The sequence below is a fragment of the Pinus tabuliformis genome, chromosome Q (assembly GCF_031772625.1).
Source record: "Pinus tabuliformis cultivar Carrire ecotype Pingquan chromosome Q, CPIR1, whole genome shotgun sequence".
Classification (NCBI taxonomy): Eukaryota; Viridiplantae; Streptophyta; class Pinopsida; order Pinales; family Pinaceae; genus Pinus; species Pinus tabuliformis.
In genome coordinates this window covers 1,104,668,964-1,104,680,315 of record NC_142296.1, presented here as the reverse complement: position 1 = coordinate 1,104,680,315, position 11,352 = coordinate 1,104,668,964, and the positions used below count along the sequence as shown (strand labels likewise).

At 33.0% G+C, this 11,352-nt stretch overlaps 1 pseudogene; it reads left to right on the top strand.

The window, feature by feature from the left end:
* The first annotated feature begins 788 nt into the window (after positions 1 to 788).
* LOC149223362 (uncharacterized) lies at positions 789 to 1,194 on the top strand (annotated as a pseudogene).
* The last annotated feature ends 10,158 nt before the right edge of the window (positions 1,195 to 11,352 follow it).

The following is an 11,352-nucleotide window of genomic DNA, read 5'->3' as shown; positions in this document are numbered from 1 at the left end:
TCGCTCCAATAGGATATATCCCACAACGTATAGAGGCCCTCTCTAGGATATATCCCACAACGTATAGAGGCCCTCTCTGTCCATCCAGCATCGCAGCGCTCTAATGGAAGCTCTGTCTTCAATAGGGTCCTTATTCATGATTTTATCAGTCCATATATTTATCTTTTTGCCATTGCCTGGGATCCAATAGGAATGCACTTTGATTAAGGGCGCAGCTTTAACAAACAGGTTGAGGAAGGACGAGTTGGGCATGTGAATCACATTGTCTAAATGGCTGGGCATGTGAATCACATTGTCTAAATGGCTTAAACACGGACCCTGAAATATTTTTCAGAGAGCCAATTGGACCAGCCAGGCTTGGGCGCAATGATCCTCCAGACGATCTAAAAAAATTAATATATAAGCTAAACATATATATATTTTAAAATAAACACATGCAATTTTTATTTTTATATAGAATTTTTAATATGCCAATAGGTTTTCTTAGCTAATTTTCTATTTTAACAATCCCCTATTTTGTTTCATTCTAGCCATGCAACATACATGTAGTAATTTGATAGCATGGTCATTTCCGAACACTCTATGTATGCAAAGAAACTTCTTCCGGATCGTCCGCCAAAAAATATGGAGCGAGCAAGCATTTCTGTGAACATTTCTTTATGCTGATCTTGCAAGTGGCGTACGGGAATGTCGACGGTGTCCGTGGCTTCCCAACATCTTGAAATGCTTATGGATGCAGGGTAGTAGTAGTTTTCATTATCTTCTTATCCGTACTGTATTACCGAGTCATGGCGACGATGTTGTCAGCCGTGGGAGCAATCTCAAACAAGCCCTCGTTCTTTGGCTCCAGAATCTGGATTGGAAAACCCATGATAACCCTAATACACAGTGTTTCCATCTCCATCTCGAAAGGCTCCCAACATCCCATAATTTCACTTATTACTGAATGTTCTTCTCACTCACGGAAGAATATGACTGCCCACCATGTTAAATTGAGGCAGAAGAAGCACCATCCCTACGACAAGAATAGGGAAGGCCCCACCAAATACCCTCCCCTTCCTACCCCACCCCCTGAAACCATCAGTCGCAGTAGCTGTTGCTTCACGTCGCAATGCAAAAAAAGAAAAAAGAGTGGAAGAAGAAGCTCTTCCTGCAGTTGCAACTCCAACTTTTGTTGTGGTTGATACACTCTAGAGCGGTGTACAATAACTAAATTAACTACCTTTTACCACAATATTCTCCACCGATAATCCAAGGACTTAACTACCTTTTAGTGAAATATTCTCCACTGATAATCTTACTACTGAACATGATTAGATATTTTAACAATTAATCCAACGATGGACGATAGCACACAATGACAAATAGCACACAGTGGCACGTGAGGGGAGTTTTTTTGCAGGGGGAACGCTTTGCAGTTTAATTAGAGTTTGGTTTGGTTTAATTAATGAATAATTAACAATTACACATGTGTATTTCTAAAGAATGTTTGCACACATTTAATATATGACTTCATTCAAAACATAAAACATTTGATAATGTGGAATTTATATGGTTGATTGTTATGTATTATTTGTATAGAAATTCATTCTATATTGAATAATATATAATTTATGGTGTAGTTGGGTGTATAGATGAATACAAAAATCTTAATCCCTGATATCCTACTTGTTATTATAAATGTAAAACTAAGCTATTTGGTCTAATATATAATTTTATTTGCAATCTTAATCCCTGATATCCTACTTGTTATTATAAATGTAAAACTAAGCTATTTGGTCCAATATATAATTTTATTTGCAATATTTATAATTGAAACAATTTTCAAAATGTTTTTATAATTTTCAATGTTATATTGGAAAAATAATATATTTGAATATTTGTAAGAGGTATACTTAGCTATTTTTTTCATATTGAATATTAAGTGAAATCCATGTGGAATCAGTGAGTACATATGGCTGCCACTATTTCACCAAGTAAAACAACTATTTCATAAATGCCACAAAAACCGGTAAATACATATGGCTGCCACTATTTCACCAAGTAAAACAAAAATTTCATAAATACCACAAAAACCAGCGTATAATTTGTCTTTAAAAACTAAATACTTATAACTATGGCTATTTGAGCAAGTAAAACAACTATTTCATAAAAACCAAAAAAACCAACTTATAATTTTCTCTTTAGAAACTTGAACCCACTCAAATAAAAACAATAAACATGGCCCTACTCAATAAACCAATGATTAGATTTTCACTGTTACCAATAAAGACGACTATATAGTGATTAAATGCTTTTGTATTTAGCTGATGTTATTAATTACACCATGGTTGAAGACGACTATATAGTGATTAAATGCTTTTGTATTTAGCTGATGTTATTAATTACACCATGGTTGTTGAGTGCTTCTGTCATTTGTTAGTTGAGGTCATTTTGCAGGGGTTCATTTGATTTTTGGTTACAACATCACAAACTGTAATTGTGAATATACTTCTGCAATTGGTAGTATGGTTAAACTATCCTCCAATCTATATATGTGGCCCGGAAGATGTTACGTTCATGGATACCATACTATTTGAAATAGGTTTCTTACTAATTTTCGTTCTATTCTCTGCATCCCATGGGATAATCTGCAAGATGAAATAACTCGTCCATGTAAGTTGTAGGGCATTGGAGCCGAACATTCTGTCACCTGTCTCTACATTTTCTGCCTTGTATTTATTAGGTCCCATGTGATCATGCCAAATAAAGTTAATGCAGCAGAGGTTTAATGCTTTTAATAACATCAAAGACAAAATATTTACGTGAATCTACGTCTGTATTTCGGAATTGGGGTGCTGAATGGTAGATTCTTTTAATCGCAGGGTTGATCTGTTCCTTCAAGATATACATTCTAAAAGATTCGGATTATATATCGTGTAATTAATGAATGATTAACTATTATTTATTTCGCGTTTTAAAGTTTGATTTAATAAAAAAATAGAATTTATCAAATCTAGGGTTATATATTAAATGTAATGAAAATGGAGTTGGTCTTTGTAGAAACCTATCCTATCACATTGCTGTATAGTAATAGGTGTTATATAACTTATTAGTAGTACATATATGGTTTTACAGATGTTTAATAGTTTTGAAAGTTTTTTAGTATATTTTTTTTTTGTTAAATTTGAGTAAAATTTTGCAGAAATTTGTTGAAATCATAAGTTTGATTAGTAAATTTTACACAATATGAGTGTCTCAAGGGTTTTTCAAGTTGTTGAACTCATTTTTGCATTCAAAAATGAATCTTAAACAATAAATAAATATGATTTGACCAAAATTTGTTTCCCTAGATTCCACTAAAAACTCTAAAATGTAGAATAGTTAGACAATGACATAATATATTTCAAAATAAGATTGGTTCATCACTACTCCACTACCAAATTATAAGGATTATGATTAATGATTCAATGAATTATTAACTATTAGCCTAGCTATATAAATTACATGGTTGGTAAACATCATAAAGACACTTACCTCATGATACAGATTGCAAAGTTATAAAAAGAATGGCATAGACTACCTAATAGACAAATTGGCTTCTTGGCTAGAATCCAACAATACAATGTGTAGTGAGATTGTGTTTTTTAATTGTTTAAAACACATGTTTGAATGCATAAAGGATTCAACACCTGAAAAACCCAGGCACTAGATCTTTGTAAACTAAACAACTTAAACTTATGATTTCTAAAAATGTGTACCTCATTTTGAACAAAATTAATCAGAAAAAGTGCTCCAAAAATGGTCGTTTCATCTATTAGTTAGACTATTATTTAAATTATAATTTAATTTAAATTATTATTAATAATTATAAAAAGAACTAATATATAACATATATACATTTTTAAAATCTCCTCTTTCTAGACAAATAACTCAACCAATATACCCAAAATAAAATATCACAACAAATAAATTCAACCAATATAAGATATCTCTTTATTGATACCACTATAAAATTCATTCTCATTAAATAAATAACTCAACCATCATACTATAGCAAAAAAACCATACTAAATCAAACTTAGCCTATATATTGTAATATGTTTTATTAATCTGGCCTAGAATTACGTGATGGAGTAGCCTCTTGAGTTACAAAAATAGTTTTCTAGATGCCCATAAACAATCATGGCTAATGGCACAATTTGTTAGGAAAATAAGAGATGATGACAACATTGAAATGTCCCCTTACACTACTGTAAGTTTCTATACTAAAGAGGATTTGATGGTTGGTTTGACCCTCCCTGTTGATGCCACAACCCAACAAATGATGGATTGAACTATTGAAAAAGAAAGACATTGGATAGGGCAACAAAAATTTGAGTTGAAACTACCCACAAAAAAATATCAACTTGTTGATAATAACATGTACAGTCTCCCCAAGCGATCTTATGGTCTGGAAATGAGTGAATCAACTTCCTTTTTCCCACATGATCTACAGATGGAAAATACAACCTCCCCAAAATTCCTTGATATTTGTCTATACCCATGACCCAGTGTTGTCATTACTACAATGCCCTCCAAAGTTTTGGCCTACACCATATTCCAGAATCTACTTTTATTTTATATACTGGCATTGTAAACATTAAGACTATCGTATGTATTTTCTCTAAGTGTTTTGGCCCCATTTGAAGGAAAAACAAAGTGTCATCATTTCAGATGTTAAGTGTCGCATGATGTGCACAATCTTGTTTTGGTGGTTTAAAGGGGTGATATTTGTGTAAATGAGTTGGTCTTACCATGTAAACATGTGTCACAATCATTTCCAAAGTTTCAAGCACTGTCACACAAGTGTCTTCACAATCATCGCAAAGTGTATCTTTGGTGTGACACTTGTCGTAAGTTGTCACAAAGTTTTCAAACTAAGGGAAGTATGTTTTTCATGTGTTCTGGATGATCTATGTTGTGTCATCAAGTGTTCTAAGTGTGTTATCGTAGTCAAGTCTTATCACCATTCACATCATCTTCATCGATCCCACACTTAACTAAATTCAGAAAACTTACTGACCAAGAAAAATGTAATTTCTTTCTTTAGTTCCAATTTATAGGGAGCTGAGATAAATTACTCAGAGGTTGAGAAGAAAGCCTTTATAATCTTTAAGTCCATAAAGCATTTCAGGCCTTTCCTCCTGAAAACACATAAAAAAGTAATTGTTCTTTTCCTTGCAGTTAGAAAATTTCTTATCTACAAAGAATTAGGAGAGAAAAGATAAAATTGGCGTACTACCCTGCAAGAATATGACCTAGATATCAAACTAGATAAAATAGTAAGGGGTCAAGGTTTTTGAATATTGATTATTGGAGTCTATAACAGTTCAACTCATGAAGATTCAGGTAATAATGTTCAAATCATAGAGGTATGCCCCATCGACACTGAATCTCAATATGTTGATTTAATTTTTTATTTGAAAAATGGTTATGCTCTTGTGAAAGTCAATTACAAAAGGAAAAGATATCCCACACTTAAAGTTGTTGAATATCAACTAGTCAATGATGTCTTATTTAAGAATAATTATGATATTGTTTTGCTAAGATGTCTAGAAAAATCTGAAGCAAAAAAGGTCTTGCAGGAGCTATATGATGGACCAACTAGCAGACATTATGGTGGAGACACCACTGCTCATAAGATTCTGCATGTTGGATACTATTGGTTGAATTCATTTAGGGACACTCATGCCTATGTCAGAAAATGTAAATTTTTCCAAACTACTTCAGGAAGACAAAAGAAACCAGCCTTACCTTTACAGCCAATTAACATTGAGCAACCCTTTGAACAATGGGGAATTGACATAATAGGTGAGATTGCTCCTAACTCTTCCAAGCAGCATAGATACATATTGATTGCTACGAACTATTTCACAAAATGGGTGGAAGAAATAACCTTAAAGGTGTCCAATTCTGAAAACATTATTGAATTTATTGATCAATTTATTGTTACCAGGTTTGGTCTTCCTTATGCCCTTATGTTTGATAATGCATCTTATTTTTCAGGAAATACTATTACTGAATTTTCCCTTAAAATATGTTTTAAACTCAAGTATTCTTCAAATTATTACCATCAAGAAAACAACTTAGTAGAGTCTTCTAATAAAAACCTCATTAGAATAATCAAAAGAACAATTGACCAAAATCATATAAATTGGCACAAAGCTCTAGTTTTTTCTTCATGGGCTGACAAAATCACTAAGAAGGTCTCTATAGTCACTTCTCCTTTTTAATTAGTGTATGGAAAATAAGTTATTCCCATCAACCTTTATCCTCCTAATCTAGTTATTCCATCACTAGCCCTAGTGCAATCCATTGAAGAAAAATATTATTTTTCTTTACAATTCAGAATGTCACAAATTCTTAAGCTAGAGGAAGAAAGGGATAAAGCTAGACAAGTTCATGTCCATCATCAACAATTGGTTAAATCTTCATTTGATGCAAGTTCAGTTAATAACAAAATTTTTGAAATTGGCAATCTAGTTTTGAAATGGGACAAAGTTCACAAAGAAAAAGGCAAACACAAAAAGTTCCAGAAATTATGGCTAGGCCCATTTCAGATTGTTGAAAAACTAGTTCCATCGACCTTTATCCTCCAATATTTACAGGGAAACAGGGATTCTCTTCCTATTAATGGGCTAGCTTTGAAAAACTATTTTTCTTAAGGATACCTATCCTCCTGTAAATATGTAATTAATCACATGTATATACCGGTTTTTGTAACTCTGGTAATGTTAGGTAATACACCTTTGTCTTCACATTGGGGTCTCTCATCATTTACATGAAATTTGAATGATTAAAGAAGAGATCTTAGAAAGCTAATTATAACATTAAAGTTTAGTATTGCATCTATTACAAAGCTCTGAAATATTTATATCCATTAATTTGTAAATTTTTCATCACTTGAAAACCTTATAAAATCTAGTTATCCTATGATTGGTCATGAAAAATTTAAAAAGTAATGGCTATTGTGAAGTTTTAACATCTCTTGGCTTCAATTGTCATCCATTACTCTTAAGGAGTGAATATACCTCCCCATCCACTAATTTTAAAATTTTTTAGAGTGTAATTCAAAAATATATAAAACTTGAAAGATAAGAGGTCTCATCATGAGCCGACTTACCATGATCATGGGAAACCAATGATATTGACATTATCAACACTAGTCACCAAACCAAGATAATGGCTTACGATTATATAACCATAAGACAAGAGGTCCCATCATGAGCTGACTTGTTCAATATTATTTTAACCTGTGAATGGAATTGTCATAATTTGGTTACCAAGCTTACGATTATATAACCATCAGACAAGAGGTCTAATCATGAGTTGACTTGTTCAATATTATTTTAACCTGTGAATGGCATTGTCATAATCTAGTTACCAAGTCCAGACAATGACTTTCAAGTAAATTTTAAAACAAAATCCTAAAAGAAAAAATTAAATACCTCTAAGATTATTAGTATAAGTGGATGGGCTATTGGTATATCTTTGGTTAAATGGTAACTCTATCAAGGCTATGGATGTTTGCTGGTAGCAGTGGCTCTACCAATGACAAAAGGTCTATCTTAAAATCTAAGCTTATATCATTCTTAACTTTATCTTTATAACTAATTAAATGACCAACAAAGATAATAAACATTTTCATCAATTAACAAGTTATGAGATAATTGACAAATTGATGAGTTATTTTATTTAGAGTAATATTTATCAATCAAAACTTCAAGTATTTTTACCTTTCTAAGTCTTTTTCTTTAATAGTTTAAAAATTCATTTATTTTTAACAGAGATAATTGTTTCACCCAGTATGTCATCAATTTTTGTACTACTCAACAACCCCCCATTAAGGTTAATAGTAGAACTAATAAATAATGGGGACCCTTTTGAAAATAGTATAAAATCCTTTGGTTTTAATAAAATAAGTCAATATTAATTTTATTTTTCCAAAAAACTTGACTAAATAAGAAATCTCCCTTATCGAAGCCTTCATATTGGAGCTTAGGCCCATAAGACATATTCACAAATATTGGCTTTTGTTAAAATCTATTATCGGCAGAACTTTATCAGGATATTTTAAATATTGTAACATGTCCCCTTAGGAAAAGTTGTGATTAAACCTTCCCCGATTAAAGTTTTCATATGTTTTAAGTCTAAAATAAATAAAGAACTTCTCCGTGAATATAATAATAAGGCATGAACCCACAAGACTACCATGTGGAATTATTGGTGCTTCTGAATATCAGAGTTGTCAATGTGAACCTCATATTGCCGATCTCCGATATCCTAATCCCCCGATCCTCCAATATCTTTTTTCACCCATCCTTCGATATACAACATCGTCGATACTGTGATAGTTACAAAGCTTCAATACTCTGATATCCTCATATAGCCGATCTTCGATATTGCTAATCCTCCAATCTCTAATAAACTTCCCCTATTCATAGTGCAAATTTCATATCGGGACTTCCAATTGGCTGTCACTCTATCCAATCCTTGATATCAAACCTCCGATATAGGACCTCTGATATCCCTTCCCACTTATATTTTTTAGCAGTTACATTATAAAAGCCTATCAGAGAGTAAGGATATCATGAGTTTTAGTGATACAACCATAAGATTCCCCGATATAATCCTCCAATATGTTGATGTGTATGAAATCCCATGTGAATCCACATTTTATCATTTAATGGTCAAATGTAACAAATTTATCATTTCAAAGTTCTAAATGATTTCATTATTGTGACTCGACATCGCTAGATTTTTCTCATAAAAGACAGATTAATATGAAATTGGTTATTCGCTCTAAGGGATTCTCCAATTAAGAAACTTTCTGCTTGTTCTCATGTTTCCCTTTGTAGGCTAGTCCTGATAAGAAAATCTTAGCAGAAATGTCTACGGACACTAAACCCAGGAAAAAACCCATTGTTCAATAACATCGGGTCGCTCCTCCACCTGAGGCTAATGAAATGACTACATTATTCTTAGATACAACCTACACCCCCGATGCTAGAAGTTCTTCCTTGGAAGTCATTTATAAGCTCTTTGAAGATGAGGAACCCAGGGTGACAAGGGAAACAATTACAACCGAGGATTCTACCCCTATTTCTGAAAGCACTTATATCGACATCGCCAATTCGTTCTTGTATAGGATTGCGGCTTGTCCCAAAATTTTTCCCTATACATATATGGTCAAATGGGCTATTGACCATTTGAATATTGTAGAAAGGAATTTCATGACTAAGAGGAACATTTTTATTGGGTCATTCACCAGTAGTGACTTGAGCAAGATGTATCAGCTTCCACCACCCATGAAGAAATACGATAAGAAGTTTTTAGAGAAATTCATGAAAAAAATGAGGATCAGTGAGAGGTCATCAAAGGATGGAGAAGAGATCCAAACAAACACAAGTGTGAGGACAAGGGTATGTATGTTATTGCTTCCATTTCCAAACCATATTGTTATGTAGCTGCTATGATGTGTGGAATGTTTGGTTACGCTAATACCCAAGAATTCTCAGACCAATGGGTACCCTTAATTGATGCTAATTTAGATGGATATCCTATGGATTGGGGAACCATATTGTCTTATACTCTAAGTACTCAAAACTTGAATTATAGGAAAAAGCGCACTTTTTCTGAGAACATTTCTCCCCCTTTCTACATGGGTGCCTATATTATGGGTTTTATTTGTTTCACTTCTAATTTTACATCTATGGGATATAAATGGGCCATACAAGACAATATACCTATTCATATCTATCATAACATGCTCTGAAAATCCAAATACCAACCTCATCTCTATGAAATTTGCCATGGAGTTATGCTGCCAATTCACCAAAGTGTCTTTAATGAGAGAGATCCTAGACTTTCACTTGAGGCCAAAAATGATTTATTATCAATTGCAATATGGTTTGGAGAAGAATCCTTCACTTATATCATGATCTTTGATAGTCGTGCAAACCCTCATGTGTTGCCCCTTTATGTTCCTAATAAAATCCTAGCTTGAGAGATAACCTACCAAAGTGTAGGGAATGGCCTTCCAAAAGTCATGAAAGATAATAAAAGGACAATGTGGCCTACCTTTCGTATTCAATGTGGTGTCTATGCTATTGAAAATTTTGGGCATGCTACTCTTGATATTGAAGAAATCCAGCCTTTAAATTTCCCAACCAGTCTAAATAGACAATATGATCCTAATGATACGACCAAGAATGTTACTATAGAAGTTAAGCTTAGGAAATTCACAAATGAGCCAAAAAATTTTGATGACCTATTTGAATCAGTTTCTATTTATTAAGATGTTGAGAAACACGCAGTAGCATATTCAAGTCCTAAGGAATTGATTTAGTTTAAAAAATACATAGATCTAAGGACATCTCACTTGCCTATGGATTAGTTAAAGCTTCATCAACAAAATACAGAGCAAGATAAAGATTCATCTAGTACATCACAGGTCCCTAATGTATCTGAGACAAAAGAGACATGTACTTCTTCTTCATCACAGGCAGAAGAAACTCTAACAGACATAAATCTATATTCAACTTGGGAGCAGTTCACTCAGGAAACAAACCCTAAGAATCTAAAGACTCCATTCCAGATGAAGATCACACAGACCACTGAAGACACATGGAATACATAACTTACTATTGAGGCATCTGATAAATCTCTGGACAATGATGACTTGGAAGTCATCTCAGTATTTCAGACCTCTGATGTAATTATGAAGATTGAAGAAATTTCTTCTCTTGATGTGTTTTATAGTTCGAAACATAAAGCTGTGGTTAGTAAACAGAGAAAAAGAAAGAGAACTAAACAAACCCATGCCTTAGTCCTTGGTAGTGCTTCCTTTGAAGTAATATGGTGATGTAGGAGCATTCAGCTCAACAATATCATTGTATTTTAGTAGACATAGGGGGTCATGTCTTTTAAGGCATTTGGTTTCCTAAGTGTTGAATTAATGTAACTACTTAGGTTTTGAGTGATTTTAATGAAAATAGGAATTAATTGAGTATTGTGAAGCATATTGTAAATGTTCTCGAATGTAGGAGAATATGAGAGAATCAAGATAATTGAGAGATTGAGGGATTTGAGAATTAATTGGAAATATTAGATTAGGAGTTAGTTCATGATTTTGTGGATTAGAGAGGATCCTTAGAGATAAGGAAGAGATTTTAAGGTTTTGTTCAGAAGTTTATAGATCTAAACCAGGAATTGGTTGTAGAATCCTTTTGTATAAATGTAAGCTTAAAAGGCATAGTTAGGGGTTAACTCATTAGCTAGTTAGTTAGGAATTAGAGTGTGAAGAGGTTGATTGTAAGCCTATGGGAAGAT